Source organism: Antechinus flavipes, chromosome 1, assembly GCF_016432865.1.
Source record: "Antechinus flavipes isolate AdamAnt ecotype Samford, QLD, Australia chromosome 1, AdamAnt_v2, whole genome shotgun sequence".
Taxonomy (NCBI): Eukaryota; Metazoa; Chordata; class Mammalia; order Dasyuromorphia; family Dasyuridae; genus Antechinus; species Antechinus flavipes.
This window is the reverse complement of record NC_067398.1, coordinates 508,782,266-508,805,750: the sequence shown is the minus strand read 5'-3', so window position 1 is coordinate 508,805,750 and position 23,485 is coordinate 508,782,266. Positions and strand designations below refer to the sequence as shown.

General features: G+C 33.7%; 1 protein-coding gene across 2 annotated transcripts in view; it reads right to left on the bottom strand.

Annotated features, from left to right (window-relative positions):
- The window catches only part of VAPA (VAMP associated protein A), a 73,840-nt gene that overhangs the window by 31,698 nt on the left and 18,657 nt on the right, over window positions 1-23,485 (bottom strand). The window lies entirely within an intron of this gene.

The following is a 23,485-nucleotide window of genomic DNA, read 5'->3' as shown; positions in this document are numbered from 1 at the left end:
AAAGAGACATTGGAAAAATTATCTCTCACACACTTTGCAGATAGATGAGGGGCACTATATAGATATCATCAGACTTCTGATGTGTTGGTTGGTTTTGCTATACTATTTTTTCTTCTTTTTTTAAATGAAAGATGGCTTTCTATGTGGGAGAACAAGTTATAAATAGGGGAATGTCGGTTATATATAAACAAAAGGTTAATGAAATGTACATCATATCTTATACAAGTGTCTTACTGGACAGTTACTTGGTTTAGAACTAAATGCTGTTAAAGTGAAAATATTTAAAATATAATAACTCCTAAATTAAATTCTTTTTCTCTGCCAACACATAAGATTAGAACCAGGAGGCTCTTTAGACATCATCTAGTCAAACACCTTCATTTTACAGATGAGCAAACTGAGGTCTAACAACAGATAAATGAACTATATGTAATAAAGGCAGTAATGGAATTTGAATCCAAGTTTTTTGATTGCAAATCCAAGGTTCCTTTATATTACTAATGTCAAACTGCATATACTATCATACCGAGTTGATATGTTAGCTACTTTTACGGAAATACTGGCCCCCCTCCCCTCTTTTGTATTTTTTGTTACGATAAATGGCTTTTTGGATAGGGGACAAATGAAGGAGACATTCAGAAATAAAAGTAAAACAAATATAAACAACATTTACTTTACAGATTAATGTATGCCCATAATCATTACACAAAATTAAATGATTTCCCTTTATATTTAACATTTTAAATACCTGAAATTCTTAGTATCTCTTTACTTTACAGGCAATCAGTCTTTGAGGACCTGGCCATTAAGGCAAAATTCCAGAATATGGCATCAACTAAATCAAAATGCAATTCGGGAAATATTTAACAAAACAAAAATACCATATCATATAGTTAGTATTGGTTTTCTAAATCAAAATACAGTCTACAAGAAATTAATTTTTACTTGAGTTTGACATCACTATTCTACTCAACTCTCCTAGAAAACCCTTTCTTCTTTTCTCTTAGATGACCTAAGATAAAGTTTAGATTTTTTTGTTTTGTCTTATTGTTTAATTTTTACTTAAAAGAGCACAAGTTAAAAAATTAATAGCACCAAATACAAAGACCAAATGAATTTATGAAGCATAGAAATTTCATTCTCCAGCATCCATCATCTATGCAAAGATAGCTAACACAGTTTACAAGTCTAATTTGGCTTAAGTACTTATCAAATCTAGTCTTCATTATATCAAAATCACAATATAAACTATTAGGCTGACATTTAGTAAAGCTTAAAAATCATTTAATTCCCCACAGATGGCACTTGGAAAGGTGCCAAATCTGAAATCAATATCCTCTCTTTTCCACCTCCAAAATAGACATCTCCTGTTGAACTATCACAAAATTCTGTGCCAGCAGAGATTATTTAGATAGATTTCTAATTAACATTTCAGAATCGTTCTGGTCTAATTGCCAATTCCAACCACAATTGAATTTTCAAAATCAAAGATCAAAAAATGGCAAATTTAACTGTAAAAGGAATATGAGTGCATCATCTAATCCAACCTCTTATTTTATAGATGAGAAAACTGAAGTTCAGCGATAGGAGATGATGTACCCAAAATTACACCAAAAGTAACAAAGCTAGGATTGAACTCAGGTATTCTGAACCCAAAAATCCAGCACTCTTTCCACCACACCTTCTGATGGACTTGCAAGTTCTTTATCTTCTACTTCAAGAAGTTACTATTCATGGGGCAGTTAAGTGGCGCAGTGGACAAAGTACCAACCCTGAAGTCAGGAGAACCTAAGTTCAAATCTAGTCTCAGACATTTAATGGTTCCCAGCTGTGTGACCCTGGGCAAGTCACTTAACCCCAATTGCTTCAGGAAAAAAAGAAAAGAAAAGAAAAAGAAAAAAAAAAAAAGAAGTTACTACTAAGAGTATGCCATATAAATTTATCTTCTTACAAATAACAACATTAATAACACTAGCAAGGTTTGTCACATTTCTTTAGTGATTAGCTCCTTAATTTCCTAAAAGTAACTGGTTAACAGTGGATAAAGAGCTGCACTTGGATTCAGGATAACCAATTCAAATCCTGGCTCAGTCACTTATGTGATCTGGGGAAAAGTCACTTAACTTTTAGCCTCAATTCCCTTCTAGGTAAATTGGGGAAAATAGCACCTACCTCACAGGGTGTTTTTTTTGAAGCTCAAATGAAATGCTTTGCACATATCTATAAAGCACTTTAAATGCTAGGTATTTTATTAGGAGACCTAAAACTGCAAACTAAAGGTTTCCAAATTTGACTACATCCAACTTTTTTTAGTCTAATTTAGTGCTAACAGTGGATACAGCTCAGGATTTAGAGTCAAGAAAACTTGAGTTAAAAAAATCCCTGAGGCACTTTATCTGCCTCAAATTTCCTCACATGTAAAATGAGAATAATAGCTCCTATGTCACAGGACAGTTGTGAAAATCAATGTATTTATAAAGCACTTAGCAAAATACCTGGTGTATGGCAAACACTATATAAATGTCTGTCATAATTATCATAGTAGTTATTTTTTTAATCCCAATCCATACTATCTTTCCCACTATAGTACAAAGGTCCCTTTCCCAATCTCATACCTATACATAGGTAATACACTCATGATTCCTCCTTGGTTTTGTTTGTTGAAATCCTCTTCCTTTCAAGTTACCAATTTCATGAAGCCTTTCTTTCCTGATTTTCTTGGTAATAAAACTCAAATTAAATTTTCCAAATCCCATTGAAACATCTTTTTTTCCCCCCAATTCCTTCTTAGTCAAAAGTAAACCTGCTTTCCTGTAAAGTCAAAACACACTCTACAATCTACATTAACATTTCTATGAATGTCTCTTTCAAGTAACACCCTCAAAGATTGTGGTTTACAAATCTGTCACCCTTAATACTTGGTACCTTGCACAAAACAGGCAATTAATAAATGTTGCTTCAGTAGATCACCTTCAAGAATTTTCCAAATCTCTAAATCTTCTAATTTAAGCAATATAGTATATAATAAAATGAAATAATTTATGTTAAATTTAATTTGTAGTTCAGTCTACTACCCTAAAACAAAATGGAATCTGACAATCTGTCAAATTGGAGAGCAGAGGTGGATACTGATCACAAGAAAAAGTTACAAATATATAGGATTATATATACTAAAGGAATTTACTGTTTACAGATCCACCACTGCTTTATAGCAAAAGGAATGGGTTTGTGAGGAAAGATGTATTGTTTGGGACATGCCAAATTCAGTATGTCCAATAAGTAAATAATACAAAAAAAGAGCATAACTTATCAGGAAAGAGAAGAGGACAGCTATGTAGTGCAATGAACACTGGGCTTGTTATCAAGAAGACATGAATTCAAATCCAGTCCAGACACTTACCAATTTGTGTGACCCTAGAAAAGTCACTTAACCTAAGTTTCCTTATCTGGTAAATGAGATCATAATAGTATATACTTCACAAGGTTTTAGGAAAAATAAAATAAAATAAGATTATCTGGCTTTTAAAATTCTTCATAACCTAATCCCTTTTTGACCATTCCATTCTTTCCTAACATTCTTATACTTTATTCCCTTTCCCCTCAATCCAGCTGCCCTGGCCTCATCTGTTTCCATCTCCTGACTTCACCTGCTTGTTTATGCACTTAATCAAAGCTAAAATGGTTCCCAAAAGCTCTCACTGAAGTGAGGGTGTTGGTTCTAAATAGTAGAGGGGGATCAAGAGAGCAACAAGCCTAAAGGCCTAGATAACAAAGAGGCCTTAGTAGAAGAAATAGATCAATTAGTGTGATAAATCTTCAAACCGATGAAGAGAGGGGGGAACTGAATGAGATCAGGATGAAGTTTTCTCAAAAAGTCTGAGAGATAGAGTAGGTCAGACCTTAGGCCTTAGGTCTCTGGGGCAAGAAAGGTCAAAACCCAGGTTTAAGCTTACAGGAAGCAGACAACATTGGTAAACATTGGTCAATAATGGTTACTTCCTTTTAGTCCATCCAATGAAAAAACTTGGGTCTTTTGCTATTTAACTAGCTTTACTATTTTCCAGCTTGCCAGGCCAAGCATATGTTGGGAGCTGAGATCCCTTTCCAGGTGTGTGTCTGGTCCTCTGCCTGCAGGAACTAAATAAATGCTTTATCTTTGTATTTGAAGATGTCTCTGATTAATTTGAGTAAGGGGGTCTAGCATTCATCTCACATAGGCCTCTTAACTGGCCATTAGCTCCCCTTACCTAAAATGCTTTCCAAGTCCTATCTCTGACTCTTTCTTGGCTTCCTTCAAGTCTTTTTTTTTTTTTTTTTTAATTTTATTTTATTTAATAATAACTTTGTATTGACAGAATCCATTCCAGGATAATTTTTACACGACATTATCCCTTGCAATCACTTATGTTTCGTTTTTTCCCCTCCCTCCCTCCTCCCCCCGCCAAGATGGCAAGCAGTCCTATATATGTTAAATATGTTGCAGTATATCCTAGATACAATACATATTTGCAGAACCGAACAGTTCTCCCGCTGCACAGGGAGAATTGGATTCAGAAGGTAAAAATAACTCGGGAAGAAAATCAAAAATGCAAATAGTTCACATTCATTTCCCAGTATTCCTTCTTTGGGTGTAGCTGTTTCTGTCCATCATTTCTCCAATAAAACTCAGTTAAGTCTCTTTGTCAGAGAAATCCACTTCCATCAGAATACATCCTCATACAATATCGTTGTCGAAGTGTATAATGATCTCCTAGTTCTGCTCATCTCACTTAGCATCAGTCCATGTAGGTCTCTCCAAGCCTCTCTGTATTCATCCTGCTGGTCATTCCTTACAGAGCAATAATATTCCATAACATTCATATACCACAATTTACCCAGCCATTCTCCAATTGATGGGCATCCATTCATTTTCCAGTTTCTAGCCACTACAAACAGGGCTGCTACAAACATTTTGGCACATACAGGTCCCCTTCCCTTTTTTAGTATCTCTTTGGGGTATAAGCCCAATAGAAACACTGCTGGATCAAAGGGTATGCACAGTTTGATAACTTTTTGGGCATAATTCCAGATCGCTCTCCAGAATGGCTGGATTCGTTCACAACTCCACCAACAATGCATCAGTGTCCCCGTTTTCCCGCATCCCCTCCAACATTCATCATTATTTTTTCCTGTCATCTTAGCCAATCTGACAGGTGTGTAGTGATATCTCAGAGTTGTCTTAATTTGCATTTCTCTGATCAATAGTGATTTGGAACACTCTTTCATGTGAGTGGTAATAGTTTCAATTTCTTCATCTGAAAATTGTCTGTTCATATCCTTTGACCATTTATCAATTGGAGAATGGCTTGATTTTTTATAAATTTGAGTCAGTTCTCTATATATTTTGGAAATGAGGCCTTTATCAGAACCTTTAATTGTAAAGATGTTTTCCCAGTTTGTTACTTCCCTACTAATCTTGTTTGCATTCGTTCTGTTTGTACAAAGGCTTTTTAATTTGATATAATCAAAATTTTCTATTTTGTGATTGGTAATGGTCTCTAGTTCATCTTTGGTCACAAATTTCTTTCTCCTCCACAAGTCTGAGAGATAAACTATCCTATGTTCCTCTAATTTATTTATAATCTCGTTCTTTATGCCTAGGTCATGGACCCATTTTGATCTTATCTTGGTATGTGGCTTCCTTCAAGTCTTAAAACAAATCATACTCTCTGCAAGAGACCTTCCATGATCCATCACCATGTTTTTTCTCTGAGATTACCTCCAATTTACCCCAAATATCTTATATGTAAATTGTTGTTTGTATGTGATCTATCCCATTCAAGATATAAGTGCCTTAAAGTCATGAAGATCATTTTTGCCTTTCTTTGTGTCATCAGTGCTTAGGCACAGTACGTGACAAATAATAAGTACTTGTTAACAAATATTTATTGATGTATTGGCTGATATATATAAATTTGGGAGGAGATAAGGAGTTGAGATCACAAAAGGAAAAACTGAACCTTAGAAGTAAATGCAAATATTATACTTTGCTGATATGTTAATATATATATGTGTGTATGTACATACATACATATATGGGACCAGTGCAGCTGGATATGTTAATAATATCAATAATGCATCTTAAAAGCAGGGAAGGCAAAAAAAATGACTAGCTTTCTCTTCCCAATTACTCAATTTGATGATTACTTAATTTGGACCCACTTCAGCAAAACAAACATTGACAGCTGAACCCTCTGTTAAAAAATACTTTTAAAGTAGAAAGAGTCATAACACAAAGGGAACAATACAAAGCCAATTTCCTAGACACTTTTCATCTATTCTAACATTTCATTTGTTTGTATGGTACCCTACACTGAAAAAAAAACCATCCCACTATGTGCCAGGAATTGTGCTATTATAAACTATTTGTGCTATTATATCATCTGATGTTCACAACAAGCCTAGGAAGTAGGTACTGTTATTATCCACATAGTATAAATGAGGAAACTAAGGCAGATGGAGGTTAAGTGACTTGCCCAGGATCACACAGTTCATAAGTGTCGGAGAAAAGATTTGAAATCAAGTCTTCCTAACTCCAGACTTAGGGCACTAATCATCCTGCTGTCTTCCAAAACATAGGATGCCACTTAGTATATCAACCTCCCTTTCAAGCTGATTATTGTGATAATTTTAAAGACAGTCAAGTCAGAATCCAATTCTATGCCACTCCATCTATTTCTTTGACTTTTAGATATAGTCACTACACAGAGTACTAGCCCAATCAATAGTTAACAAGAGAATTCAATTAACCAGCTTTTCAGGATTCTTATCAGGCCCTCATAGTCTCCCAGGACCACACAAGGTTCCCAAAACCTATTTCCTGGGTTGACATCTCCCTACTTTGCCACTGCTCACACACAACCCTCAGCACTAATGATGATGTGAAAGAGTCACTAGAGCAGAAACAGATAAAACTAAAACTAGGCATTAAGTCTGGAGTATGAACACAGGAGATAGTTGTATAGATAGATAGGACTTAATGAACTAACTAGTAACCATTCAAGGGCAGTTAACATACAAAGTAGCCAAAGGTTTCACTTTGCTAATGCATAGTACCAAAAAGGCATGAGTTATGTAGCATGACTGATCCAATGATAACTAAAAGTAACAAACAACCTCAAGACAAAAATAATAAAAAAATGACCTTACAACTCTACAAGGAGGAGAAAGGAGGGACAAAAAACAACGTGTTGAGCTGATTACAGTTGAGTGGTAAAAGTCACAATTCCTACTTATATTAAAATTGTTACCTTTAATTAAACTAAGAGCAACTAAAAATCCCTAGGAGATACCAGCAGAGTTGCCCATTGTTACCCACAACTTAGTATGCTTTCTGACTTGGTGGCTATCTTAACAACTAAAAAGGACCTTTAAGGTTTAGCTCAGACCACTCTTCTCCAGGTAGTATATTCCCAAAGCACTTTATCTCATATTTCCTTTGCCCCCTTCACTTCTTATATTTAAATGTACAGAATATAACTATGTACATATACATACACATTTATTTTTCCAAGAAGAATGCAACTTCCTAAAGAGAAGGAATTATAATTCTAACTAGAATTTAGAAAGCATTTCAAGGTTTACAAAGTTCTTTACAAATATCTCATTTTATTCTCACAATTCTGAACATAGATGCTATTGTAATCCCCATTTTACAGATGAGAAAACTGAAGTAGACAGAAATCAAATGACTTGCCCAAGGTCACACAGCTAGTTACTATTTTGAAGTTAGATCTAAACTTGGTTTGAAGTTAGATCTAAACTTGGATTTTCTTAGTTCAAGGTCCAAAAAAAAAGAGGGGGAGGGGTGCAATTTTATATCGTTTAGGATAAGATTGTGCTAAGACACTAGATATTATTACTGATAAAGCATTAGGAGATAATTCGGGGTATAATATGATACTAGGAGAAATTATTAAAGGTTATCTGAGTAAAAAAACCTTTTTAGTCCATATAGTGACTTTGATTCCTTTTAAATAAAAAATAATTGAACAATAACTGAATCAATCACCAGACATTTAAAAATAAATAAATGAATGAGCTTCTGTGTGCACAAAGAAGAGTTTTAACTCCTAATTAGGCCAAAGTTTTTCAGTCATTCGGAGGGCCAAATTCTTCTGAAGTATTATCACTTTTTTAACCTTAACAAAGAGGGCACTACTGTAGAAGTTAATATTTTTAAATGATTTGACATATTATAATAAGTTACTGTACTATATTCCAAGTGGAAACTTCATGAAGTGCTAAACTCAATCCATACTATGCTCAGAACACATCTTGGAATTTTGCTTTCCTGGACAAGTCTCTAAAAATCACCATAATATAAACAATCTTCTATCCCGATGCAAAATTATTCAAAAGCTAAATTATCTTGCTCCCAAGTGGTTTTATTACACTTAAAAGTAATGTATTTCAACTCAGCATTTATTTATTTATTTATTTTTGCCTGGTGAAGACAAATTTCATTTATTGCATTTTCATCACTGTAAAAGCTTCCTAATTAATTTCCCACCTTAAAATTTCCCCAGTTCTGTCCATTGTACATTTTGCTGACAAGGTAGTTTTTTTTTTTTTTTAAATAACTTTTTATTGATAGAACGCATGCCAGGGTAATTTTTTATAGCATTATCCCTTGCATTCACTTCTGTTCCGATTTTTCCCCTCCCTCCCTCCACCCCTTCCCCCAGATGGCAAGAGTCCTTTACATGTTGAATGGGTTGCAGTATATCCTAGATACAATATATGTGTGCAGAACCGAACAGTTTTCTTGTTGCACAGGGAGAATTGAATTCAGAAGGTATAAATAACCCGGGAAGAAAAACAAAAAAATGCAAGCAGTTTATATTCATTTCCCAGTGTTCTTTCTCTGGGTGTAGCAGCTTCTGTCCATCTTTGATCAATTAAGGCTCTCTTTATCGAAGAGGTCCACTTCCATCAGAATACATCCTCAAACAATATCGTTGTTGAGGTATATAATGATCTCCTGGTTCTGCTCATTTCACTCAGCATCAGTTCATGTAAGTCTCGCCAGTCCTCTCTGTATTCATCCTGCTGGTCATTCCTTACAGAACAATAATATTCTATAACATTCATATACCACAATTTACTCAACCATTCTCCAATTGATGAACATCCTTTCATTTTCCAGCTTCTAGCCACTACAAACAGGGCTGCCACAAACATTTTGGCACATACAGGTCCCTTTCCTTTCTTTAGTATCTCTTTGGGGTATAATCAGCATATATTTATTAAAGTCCATACTACACACAAAGATCATTTTAGACCTGGGGAACAAAAATAGTTGTTAGCAAACATTTTTCATTCTATAGGGAAAGGTGAAGGAGAATCTGCAAATTATATAATTAAAAACAAAATACTTTGAAATGGATGTAGGGCAGCTAATTGGAGCAAGAGCTCTGAAGTCAGGAGGACCCAAGTTCAAATTGGCCTCAGACACTTAACACATGTCCTGACTGTGTGATCCTGGGCAAGTCACAGAACCCCAATTGCCTCAGCCAAAAAAAAAAATAATAACAATAATAAGGATGACAGAAGACTAACTAAACATTTGGAAGGAGGGGAGAGGGAGAGAGCGCGCAGAAATGAGAGAAGAGGACAAGCTCATATACAAGGTATGCTTCTCCTTCTAAATGAGGAGAGAGTACATTCCAAGTATAGGGTAGATACTGCTCCCAAAATTAATTTAATACAAAGCCACATAAGTTTCAAATTGGCCCAACACAGTCAAGCCTCTACCTTTACAAAGATGATTTTGGCAACTATGAAACAGGATGGAATTATGAGAAATGCTGAAAAGATGGGTTGTCACAATGTTGCAAAGCTTTGAGGTAGTGTGGGACAGTAGGTACCTCTGATGAAGACAGTTTCAAATGTTGATAGGTTTAAGGCAGGTTAGGATTCACAGAACAATTAAGGAATCAATAGAAGCCTTGAGCAAATAAGAAACTAGGCATTCCCTTCCCCCTCCCCCCAAAGGCACAGGTGGATTCAACCAATAAGACTCTGGTAGTTTTGAGAAAACCACAAACAAGCTAATAGCCCAAGCAGCCTAAACTAGTTGAGGTCAAAGACAGGACTTTACCAAATCACTATAGCACTTGCTTAAAAGATTAATTGAATATTAAACAATATGCCCCCGAAAGTGGGGTTTTCTGACAATGTAACCCAGATGAAACAGACCAATCGGGTCTCCAAAGGGAGGGGCTGCCCCTCACTAGCAAGTATAAAGGTTCTCCCACTTCTGTACTCAGTCCTCCTCTTCCCAAAGAGGAGTGGGCCTGCTTCTGGCCAGAAACGTTAAGACGATTCCTTAAGATTTTTCTTTAATAAATTTTCCTTGATATCTTATTTTCAATGTAAAGAGTGTTATTTCTAACAGAACGAAGAGAAGAGATTGGAAACAGGGAGGCTAATTAGGAGACTGCTATGAATGATGCAGGTGACAGATAATGAAAGCCTAAACTAGACAAACGGTTGATATAATAGAAAAAACAAATAAAAGGGGAAGGATGACTTGGAGGCCAATTTCCACAATTAACTGAATATAAAGAGCATTACCTCAGCAGAAAGATTGTTGGTTTTGAAAGCAAAGGACCTAGAGTCCAATCCAAATCCCTGCAATTCTTACTAATTGTGATGTGATGACCTAGTCAAACTCACTGGGCTTTAGCATCCTCATCATTTGCAAAATAATTTTTATCAATTGATTTCTAAGTGTAATTATACATTCTACTTCCTAAATCTGATTCTTATAAGGAAAGAATGAAGAATCCAAAGAAAGCAAATGTCCTTAAATTCTCACTTTCACATCCTTTTCTTTTTAATTTTAACTATTCAAAAACTTAAGTAAAATTCAATTCACTCTTTACTTTCATTTGCTTTAGGTACCAGAAAACAACTCCACCTTGTGGATTTTTAAGATATTTTCATTAATGAACATTAAAATCATGCTACATTTTTGCAAATTCAACTTTTGTGGAAATATTCCAAAATTATCCCACTTCCCTACTTTCCTTGTTAACCAGAACCTTATTTTGAGTTTCACTGAGATAAAAATATAATGAGTATGAAAAATAATGATTATTCTGTAAATTAACAACTTATCTGTCATAGTTTCAACCTTACCTATAGGTAATTTATCTATAGGTAACTATCTTTTACTTAAATTTAAACTACCATCTTTTTAGTAAAACTGCTGAATAAGACTGGCTTGACTTCTATAACACCAAGTTTATGGAGAATTAAAATGGCTAAAAAACAAAAGTATGGTCACTATTATGAAATAGTAACCAAAGAATGTGGTTAAAAAATTGAGGCAATTTGTTTTTTAAATCTACTGCTAAATATATAAAGCTTTGGAAATGAGATAAGTATTCTTTCTTAATACCTTTCTTAGGGATAGAAATCAGACTATTAGACAATTTTATGTCCTCTAGATACTTAATTAAGAATGTTCCTTGGTCTTGATTTATGATTTTCATTAATTTGAAAAATTCCTAATGAGAAAATCCTCTTTACCAATTAAAATCAGCAACTGCTTAACTTATAATCAAAGCAAAGTTGTCTGGAATGAGTCAGTACCTGCCCTCAAGGCCAAATCTCATTCAACTATAGAAAAATGCATTTTTAAAAAATGTTATAACATTTTCTTCAAAGTGTCATCTTTAGACACTGGGAAACGAATGTGAACTATCTGCATTTTTGTTTTTCTTCCCGGGTTATTTATACCTTCTGAATCCAATTCTCCCTATGCAACAAGAGAACTGTTCGGTTCTGCAAACATATATTGTATCTAGGATATACTGCAACATATCTAGGGGAGGGGGTGGAGGGAGGGAGGGAAAAAAAAACTGGAACAGAAACGAGTGTCAATATAAAGTAATTATTAAATAAAAATTTAAAAAAAAAGTGTCATCTTTAGAACTTGGGACAAACTTTCAATATAGACCAAATTCACTTTAAAAATTTAACATCTCAATTTCTTTAAAATTCAAACCATCTATAATAATGACAAGGCTACAATAAATTCAGGCTTAGCCATTTCAGAAACCAAAATGTGGCTTTATGCTAGTGTTAAATCATAAGTGTTATTTTAATGTGCACAATGATTCATTTTTACAATAGTCCAAATACGAATGGTCTCATTTATTAGGAAATTTATAGTATGCTTATTACTAACTCAATCCCAGTTACTTTTTATTTGTGCTTTTTTCACTCAACAAAAATCTACCTTCTGATCTTTCTCAATACTCCTTTCCTCAAGAACAAAAAGATCAAAATCCATTACAGACATGTATTGTCAAGCAAAACAAATTTCAAAAGTTTTTTCATTGATTATATGGAATATGTATGTACATATATATATGTGTGTGTGTGTATCTGTATCTAGATATATAAATCCACACCACCAATTGGTAGGTAGCATATTTCTTTTCTTCCTTCCTTTCTTTCTTTCTTTCTTTTTTTTTTTTTTGCTGAGGTAATTGGGATTAAATGACTTACCCAGGATCACACAGCTAGGAAGTGTTATGTGTTTGAGGCCAGATTTGAACTCCAGCATCCTCCTGACTTCAGAGCTAGTGCTCTATCCACCTGGCCAGTAGGTAGCCTATTTCATCATTAGTACTTTGGAATCACTCATCAGAATGCCTAATTCTTCCAAAGTTGTTTAGCTTTACAATATTGTTGTCATTTGTTCTACAGAAACTATTGTTTCTGTTCATACACTATCAATTCATACAAATTTTCTGAGGTTTCTCGGAAAATCCCCTTCCATCATTTTTTAAGATCACAATAGTATTTTATCACATTTATATAACATAACTTTGTGCAGTCAGTCCCTAATTTATGCACATTCCTTCAGATGTCCATTCTTTACCTCAAAAAGGTATTTTCATATGTATTTAAGAGTTTTATTTTGGGGGCAGCTAGATTGCAGAGTAGATAGAGTTAGTTCTGGAATCAGGAGGAGTTGAGTTCAAATAGGACTCAGACACTTAACACTTACTATGTGACCCTACCTAAGCCACAACCCCCAACTGCCTCACCAAAAGTTTTATTTTGCTTAGGACTAATCTTTTTTCTTAATGTACACCTTCCCTCTAATTTCTTCTTCTCTTCCTTCTTATCTCTCATTTCCCTTTATCTTTGTATTCAATTATGTCTATCAGGAGACTCTTGATTACCATACCACAGTGTGAAGAGATGAGGTTAGATTTTCCACAGATATCGTCAAAACAGGATGAAAGGAGGGGAGAAGTATTTTGTTTAGATATCGCCAACCAATCACCATGAGTCAAGGAACTGGCTAAACAACAAAAGTCCTAACAAAGGGGCCCAGATTTAAATTGACAAGGGTCAAAGGTGACATGACACAAGCCTTTTGACATATGGAATGGGTGAATAAAGAGAATTCTAAATCCAACCAATTTTAACTCTAGTTGTAAATCCAACCTAACTGTAATTCGGAGGAAATCTAACCAAATGAAAATTTGATCAATTGTAACTGAGTAAATCTGACCAATCCAAACCCTGAAGGGAGGGGTAAGGAACCAAACTAACAGTATTAAACCTTGCTTCTGATTCTGTATTTGGTGTGTTCTAAAAGATTTTTCTTTCACTGTAAAAGAGCATTGATTCTAACAGTACACCTGGACTAGCTTGCAAGCAGGGAAGTAGTGGCTAGTGGTAGCTCCTCTGGGCTTACTCCCTGGATGCTGCTAAATTCCACTGGGTCTTTTGCTAACAATTGGAAAAAAAGAACAAATGACTAAGTACTATCATTACATTGCTGATAAGATTAATATTTCACAAGCAGTAATACAAACTAGTCCCAATTTTCAAGTTCATTTTTACTAGTCCAAAGCAAGAAAACCACACCCAATTCTATCTATTCCATTTCTGACAATAGCATCCCAACAAGTCTATCTCACCTTCATCCTTCAACTTCTACCTGCAAAATAAGAGCACAAAAATCAAAGGCTGTTTAACCTTAGCATATGAGAGGCAAACACCCACTCCCTGGGGGGGAAAAAAAAATCACAAATCTAATTATTCAAGTTGTATTTGGGGTTTTTTCTTCCTTTTTTTTTTCAAAGATTAGAAATCTTAGTTTCTGGTACTTCATTGTCTGAGGTCACAATTCTCTTTTTCATCTTCTATTCATTAAGTAATGTCACACCTTCACCTTTTCCATTTTCATCATAATTCAGGTATTTATCTAACACTTAGATTTACTGCTTCAATTTCCTCTTAGATCTACCTGCATGTAAACCCCTTAAAACAATATTTATAAAACAGATACTATTATAGTGGATAGAACACTACCTGGAATTAGGAAAACCTACTACTATCTCAAACACTAGGTGTATGACCCTGGCATGTCACTTAACCTCTGGTTTGCTTCAGTTTCCTTATCTACAAAATGGAGATACTAAAAAACACCTTGCAGGATTGTTGTGAGGATCAAATGAGATAATGTTTGTAAAAAAAGAACTTTAGGAGCAGCTAGGTGGGGGGATAGAGCACCAGTCCTGAAGTCAGGAGGACCTGAATTCAAATCTGACCTCAGACACTTAACATGTCCTAGCTGTGTGACCCTGGGCAAGTCACTTAACCCCAATTGCCTCAAGGAAAAAGAAAAAAAAGAACCAAGTGCCTGGCATATAAAAGGATCTATACAAATATTAAGCCTTTCCCCCTTATCATATATTCTGACTAATCAAGAAGCCACAATGTCTTCACCTACTTCTTCAAATGTAAATTCTTTGCTTTTTGGGCTTACTGTTGCATTATCCACAATCAAAACCTTTTTTCTCTTTTTTTCCCCACTCTTCTCCACAAGAAGTCCATCAGGTCTCCTTAACTGTTTTCCTCCCAATTTTCTCACCGCTCAATAAAATTTCCCATATTGTACACTCTTCTAACAATCTATGATGGCCTATCCTTCTGCTGATCTAAATGTTATTTAGGGCTACAAAAGTGATCAAATCCTATTTTCTCCGTCAGGAAGTATTCTCTGATTATGAAATTAAAGATTAACCTGAAATTAAAGATTAATCATGGAATAGAGACTTGATGATAAGTACACCAGCAACAGCATTCTTAATTTATCAAAAATTCATACCAACAGACTTAGAAAACACAAATTATAGCAGAATTGCCCTATACTCCTAACCAAATTTGCTTCTGGTCTTTAAAAAAAAAAAAAAAAATCTAGCCTTAATTTAAAAAAAAAAAAAAAAAAAAACACCCTTTCAGTTTCCATCAAAATATTTCAACAAATGTGGATTGAAAAAGAGATCCTGCAAGCTACTCAGAGAAAATTTAAGGTTATACCCATCCTCAATATAGATACTGTACTATAATTTTAAATATGTTAAATCTTACTGACCAACTCAAAAATGCTGGTTCTGGATTATCCTCTTTGATGATAACTTGCCCATTTACAGCTTTAATAATAAGAAGGAACTTTTCCAGAAACTGTGAAACACAATACAACTTGGGCTTCTGATTTGATGAATATACAAAAACTTTTTTTTTAATTTTTGCTACTGGGTGAAGAAAAATAAATAAACACTTTTTGACCATTAAAAAATGGCACTAGACAGAAACGTATTTAGTATAGTTTGATACCTAGTGTCTGTAAATCATAAAACTTTTAGCAAGGTTTTAAGATCCTTTAAACCAAACAGAATACTAAGAAGATCTCCTCAGCAATATTTAAATCTCTTTTAATTCATGACTCATTATAAAAAGAAAATTAAGATGTGTGGGACAAAGACCACCAGTTCAAATAAATCAAGGAGATTTCACAAGGCAAAAGCAGAAAGGAATTTTATTACCATCTCACAAGAAAGAGCATCTCCCAACTAGCAGTCAGACATGGAGAGGCAAGGCCCAGTTAACAGAGACAAGGATTATAGATAGGGGCCTGAACAAATACTCCCTCCCTATAGGCTGGATCTTTGCCCTGATTAGTCAGGACAAATAACCTCACATTCTAAGTCATAAATGAGGGGGGGAAAAAATTCTAATCCAACCACATCTTTAGGATTGCTAAATTAATTTATAGGGGAATTTTAATCCAAGGTGGCCCATAGTCTCACAAAGTAAAGGGCTATATGATCTTATTTTTTGTAAACCACCTGATCTCTGGAGAAAGAAACTTGGGCCTGGGGCACAGTCGACATTCACTCAATTTTGTGAGTCTCCATCTTGTGGCATAGCTTTCACAGTTCACTTCATTCAAAGATAATTTCATTGTATAATCCCAAACTGAGATTATTTAAAAAAAAAAAAAAAGTATCAAGAGTAACTAAAAAATAAAAGAAAAAACAACGCCCCCTCCCAAAAAAAACCTATTTAGAATCAAAGGATCTGAGTACAAATCTACAAACTTCCACTTAATATTACTTTGAGCAAGTTACTTTTGAATTGATGCCACTTTTCAATTAGAAAAACAACAGGAATTGTATTAAAAGCAGATTTTTCAAAAGGTAAAATATATTTTAAAAAAAAGTTTTGGCATTGCAAAGCAGAATGACACCCTTCAATCTAGTTATAAAATGTTAAATAAGAAATTAACATTAAAAATGTGAGAATATCAAAGTGGTCATTAGAGGAAATAAGCACCTGAATGAATATAAACAGATAGTAAGGTAAGTTAACTCTACATGACAAAATTTTTAAATTGCTTAACTTTTGGGGAAACAAATCAGTTTTTTATGTGTAATAGTAATATGAATCTTTTATAATTCCATGACACTTTAATGAATTTTTAAATAATATATTAACTCTAGCAATAATATGGTTTATTTATATCCAGAGTAGCAACAAAAGGGTTTAGAAAGGCATTTAGAAAGCACTTAATAACACTACTTAAATAGTTTAAAACACATATAAATATACAACATCTGGTTTATACACAAATTCAACATTTTAATCAGCGTATTACCAATCAAGTTATCCATAGACTTAAGTAAGTTTAGTTATCCATAGGCTAATTATTCAATTAGCAGATTGGCTGGAATCGTAGCTCTTTTTTCCCAAGGTTTGCATTTGTGACATTAATTATTAGTGTTTAGGAAACTTTCAAAACTGTTCATTTTTCTATCTAAACCAGACAGAAATTTTTATAGAATTTTAAATGACTAATGAAAAACAAATCTTGTTAAATACACAATTAACTTTATTTTCTCAAAATGTCCATTTATTTGGAGACTGCGATGTCTTTTTTTATTTTTAATAGCTTATTAATTTTTCAAAATACATGTAAAGATAGTTCCCAACCTTCACCCTTGCAGGAATATTTACCTACCAGATCTTTGGAGAAGGGAGAAACTTATGACCAAAGAAGAACTAGAGAACATTATGAAATGCAAAATGAACAACTTTGTTTCCATTAAGTTAAAAAGGTTCACACAAACAAGATTAATAGGGAAGCACAAAGCTGGAAAAAAAAATTATAGACAATGTTTCTGATAAAGATCTCACTTCTAAAATATATAAAGAACAGGGTCAAATTTATAATACAAGTCATTCCCCAATTGATAAATAGTCAAAGAATATGAACAGATAATTTTCAGATGACAAAATTAAAGCCTTCGATAGTCTTTTATTTTTTAAAAATGCTCCAAATCACTAGGGAGGGGTTGGTTCCCCCCCCCCCATCACTATTGATTAGAGAAATGCAAATTAAATCAACTCTGAAGTGCCAACTCTCACCTCTGATTGGCTAAGATGACAGGAAAAGATAATGGTAAATGTTGGAAGAGAGATGGGAAAACTGAGACACTAATACATTGTTATTGGAGTCGTGAAATGATCCAACCGTTCTAGAGACCAATTTGGAACTATGCCCAAAGTTCTATACAACTGTGCATATCATTTGATCCAGCAGTGCCATTACTGAGTCTGTATCCCAAGGAAATCATAAAAGAGAGAAAAGGACCCACATGTGCAAAAATGTTTGTAGCAGCTCTTTTTGTGGTAACAAAGAATTGGAAAATGAGTAGATAACCCATCAATTGGGGAATGACTGAAAAAGTTATGGTATATAAAGGTAATGGAATATTATTGTTCTATTAAAAAAAATAAAGGATCAAGCTAATTTTAGAAAGGCCTGGAAAGATTTGGATGAACTAATGCTGAGGGAAGCAAGCAAAATACATTGTACACAGTAACAGCAAGAATGTGTGATGATCAAGTATGAAAGACTTGGTTCTTTTCTCTGTGGATCACTCCCCCAAGGAAATCCCAATAAAGTTTAGATGGAAAATGCTATCTGACCACTACACACCTGTCAGATTGGCTAGAATGACAAAAAAAAATAATGCGGAATGTTGGAGGGGATGTGGGAAAACTGGGACACTGATACATTGTTGGTGGAATTGTGAATACATCCAGCCATTCTGGAGAACAATTTGGAACTATGCTCAAAAAGCTATCAAACTGTGCATATCCCTTTGACCCAGCAGTGTTACTACTGGGCTCATATCCCAAAGAGATTTTAAAAAGGGAAAGGGATCTATATGTACAGAATGTTTGTGGCAGCCCTCTTTGTAGTGGCCAGAAACTGGAAACTGAGTGGATGCCCATCAATTGGAGAATGGCTGAATAAATTGTGGTATATGAATATTATGGAATATTATTGTTCTGTAAGAAATGACCAGCAGGATGATTTCAGAAAGGCCTGGAGAGACTTACATGAACTGATGCTGAGTGAAATGAGGAGGACCAGAAGATCATTATATACTTCAAGAACTATATAATGATCAATTCTGATGGACGTGGCCCTCTTCAACAATGAAGATGAACCAAATCAGTTCCAATACAGCAGTAATGAACTGAACCAGCTATACCCAGGAAAAGAACTCTGGGAGATGACTATGAACCACTACAAAGAATTCCCAATCCCTTTATTTTTGTCCACCTGCTTTTTTTATTTCCTTCACAGGCTAACTGTACACTATTTCAAAGTCCAGCTCTTTTTATACAGCAAATTAAGTGTTTGGATATATATATTGTATTTAACTTATACTTTAACATATTTAACATGTTTTGGTCAACCTGCCATCTGGGGGAAAAGGTGGGAGTTAGAAGGAAAAAGTTGGAACAAAAGGATTTGCAATTGTCAATGCTGAAAAATTACCTATGAATATATCTTGTTAAAAAAAAAAAAGCTATAATAATAAAAAAAAAATTTTAAAGGGGAAAAAAAGAAAAAAGAAAATGCTAATCTGCATCCAGAGAGAAAACTATAGAGACTAAAATTAAGTCATGCTATGTTCACTTTTTCTTTTTCTTGTTGCTTTCTTTCCCTTTTCCCCTCAGTTTTTCACTTTTGTTCTGATTTTCTCTTCCAACATGACTCATAAAGAAATGTGTATTTAAAAAGTTAACACACCATGTGTAACTAGAAAAAAAAATTCACCCTTGCAAAACCTTGTATTCCACATTTTTCTCTGTCCCTCCCCTAGACAGTAAGTAATCAGATATAGGCTAAACACATACAATTCTTCTAAACTTATTTCCACATTTATCATGTTACACCAAAAAAAAAAAAAAAAAAATTCAGCTCAAACAGGAAAAAAAAAAATGAGGGGGGGAAAAAAAACAAGCAAGCAAACAACAAAATACTATATTGTGATCCACACAGTCCACACAATCCTCTGGATGCAGATGGCTCTCTCCCTTTATTAGAATAAGTGAATGAATTAAATAGATTTTTAAAAATTATATTGTCAACAAAAAAAAAATGCAAAAAAAAAATTTTTTGGTGCAAACCCAACAATTCCATCATCAGTCAGTTTTCTGTCTCAAAAATAATTCTAAACTCTATAGGACTTAAATGATTAAATAAAATGCCACCTATGCTTTAACAAAAAAAAAAAAAAAAAGATGTATTTTACATTTAAAGTTCTACTACAACAAAAAAGAATTAGCCAAAATTTTTAGCTGAAATAAAATTGTTATTTATACTATATATAAATGTGTGTGACTCTTACAGAATATTAAAATCTTATTTTCTAATGGGATACCATTTGTCATTATAACAACTGATAACTATGAAGGTGAATTGAGAGATTATACATATTAAACTCTATTATTTGATTATAGAAATGTGAATTTGTTGCCAACTTTACATTGTAGAAATTATGAATACTATCTATTCCAAATCAGTTACTAAGGTTCTGTAGACAACCTAACCTTAGAAAAAAATAGAATCTATTTTCATTCTAAACCCATGCTGCTGACTACCATAGAAGGGATTCCCTTTCAAACTCAAAATTTTATTCTCTTATTAATTCCTTCTTATACAAAACTATGATCTCTAGCTGTTTTTGCTAAAAAAAAAAAAAAAAAGTATGTGAAAATTTAAAATTCAATTAAAATCAAGCATAAATAAAACAGGAATTTTTTTTTAAGGCAGTATTGTCCTTTATGATAACTAATACCTACTATCAATGAAAAATGGAAATAAGATTAATGGCATACAGCATGGTATAGTAAAGTGCTGGACTTGAAAATCAAAGTCCTAACTGATCCTTCCCCAAGCGGTGAAACTATGGATTTATTATTAACCTCTGTGAGCTTAGAAATAATGAACTATAGCACCTATTTCACAAGATTGATTTCAAATGAGGATGCAAAGCACTTTGGCAAACAAAACTTACACAAGTTACAGAGTGGGTGCCAAAACTATTAGTTGAAGGGAAATTTTCTTTCTATCAATGAATTTAATTTTAATTTAAAACAAAACAAAAAAACTAAGGTCAGTTATTATCAAGTTCTTTTTAAAATATTTTCTACGGATGACTTTTTTCACAAATTTTTCACTCCTCCAAACAAAATGCCTTGCCTTGTAAGAAATGTTTTAAAACAAATTTTTAAAAATTAGTTCAGCCAAATCAACATATAAACTGTATTTTACAATATATACAATATTCCACAATCCTAGTCCCCAACTGCTGAAATGAAGAAAAAAGATGCATTTTCTCAACTCTTTTTTTGGAGTCAAGCTTACATTATAGTGACAGGCCGGGAGTTTTTATTTTTTTCCATTTGTACAGTTACAATCATTGTGATTCCTTTTTTCTTGTACAATTAGCATGAATTTATTGAGGGTTTCAGGGTTCTCTGAAATATTCTTGTTGTTTCTAACAGCACAGTAATATTCCATTTCACATTGTTTCCAAATATAACACAGAAACAAAAAAGACACCACCGTTTTCAACAATCTACACAAAATAAATTATATTCTGCTCAAATAAATTTAAGATTTTAATTTTATAACAAATATTAAACATACAATAAAAATAAAACAATACATTATAACACTGACACAGGTTCACAGAAAGAACCCTTTAAGATCATTTTACAGCTAAAGAAACTAAGATACACAGAAGTTAACTTGCCCAAGCTCTCATAGGTAAAAAGTGACTGAGAACCAAGATTGGAATTCAAGAAAAGGAGTCAAAATTCAGTATACTCTTTCAACTATATCATGCTGCTTCTCTCAAAGTAGTCCTCAAAATCTTTAAATCTCTACATGAGAATGCACTAGGGACCATCGATAAGAAGCTACAGGTTCATCACACTCCAAAAGCAGAGAACCCTTTGCCTAGCCTAAAAATTTCTTTCACAACAGGACAGGAAGAGGAGACTTGGACTCTGGCAAGTCAACATGGGAGAGAGAAGGAGGGAGCCTCCATAGTCCTAATTTCCAAGTAGATAGGCAGCATAAACTCTAGCCTACATATTTTACAACACAAGAAAAATGTGGGATATTCTATCACCATGGGATATACTAAACTTCCATCACCTTCTTTCCTCTTCCTCCAATAAGCACTGTCTCCATCCTTTTCCCTGGGGTAGTAATCAACTTTCCTTATCCCAGTGTATAACTCTAATGCCAATAATTAGCCCATAAACTTTTATTATAATCTGAAATCTGCATTAGCCTTGCCTTTGCTGATTTTGTTTCAAACTTTGTTATAATGAGGAGGAAGGAAAAAGGAAGGGAGAAGAGTTGTATTTGAAAATATCCCATCATTTTTGCCAATTAATTTACATCCCCACAGAAATATACTCCAGTTTAGAAAACCACATTACAATGGCTTGCAATTCCCTAACATACAGGTACATAATTTGTTTCCAGTTTTTACTATCACAGAAAGCACTGTAATTTATATATATCATCTTCTGGCTTCTTTGTGGCACCATCTCCTCCTTTTCTAGATGTTTATTAGCCTTCATTTTAATGAATTCCAGAATTTTGCCATGACACTGGGGGGAGTGTGATATATTTGGAAATGAGGACGCAATTTTTAAACATATCAGTAAAATAACTTTTTAAAGAATTTTGCTAAAAAGAATGGTCTAAAAAGCTTATAGTTCAAAAATTCTATTCTCTTCCCTCTATTGAAAGATGGAATATTTGTTAGCACAGTACTCCATTAGCTTTTCTATTTCTCCATGATCCTTTACAATTGCTCAGTGTTTGAGCAATTTTTTTCAGTACCCTGAGTAGTAAAGTAATTCATCTGAGCCTGATAATTTGAACTCAAGCTAAACACTCATTACTCCTCTTCAGCTAAATTCCCTATATTAGCTACTTTTATGATGTCCTAAACTAAAACTTGATTCAGAAAATAATGGAATGTTATTGAAGGATTTTGAACACCAAAGCAGACACATGTCAGGAGAGCTATGCATTAGAAGATTAATCTGACAGTTCAATGTAGTCTGGACTATCAGAAAAAGAGGATTTACAAGGCAAAGAAGAGCCTACTAACAAAGGTCAAGTAGAGAGCTAATGAAAAGGCCAAACTCTTAGAGTAGTTTAAAAAAAAAAAAAACAGTTGGAAGAGTTAGGGAAATATGAAGGAATTAGAATTAATCAGACTTGGCAAATGATTTTAAATATAGGGAATAAAGAATGAAAGCTAGCTAACATTTTAAATGCTTTATTAATCTAACATTTTTATATATACACACATAAAAATATGATTGACATAACTTTTCAGGTAGGTAGTGCATAAGTAAGTAAGGTGACATAACTTGGAATAGGTGGAAGTCACAAAAAGGAAGATTTAATTTGATTTAAGGAAAAACTTACTTAATAAAGCCCTACACAAAATTATAATGAGCTGCTTTGGGGTAGTAAGTCTTCCCTTACTGGAGGCCTTCACAAAAAAAGGAGAGATAATCAAGTATTTTAAGATGATTCAGTTACTCTTGCATATATATGGACTTTTGGTCTCGAGTTCCTCTCCCACTCTTGATTCTTTAATTCTAAAAACAGTATCATTTTTAAGAGTCAGAGGAAAAACTGTTTTCCAAGTTCAAGATGAGTTCTATTTGAAGTAAATTAGGTCTGAAGTGACAAATGAAAAAAGTCCCAAATGAAAAAATTCAACAACAA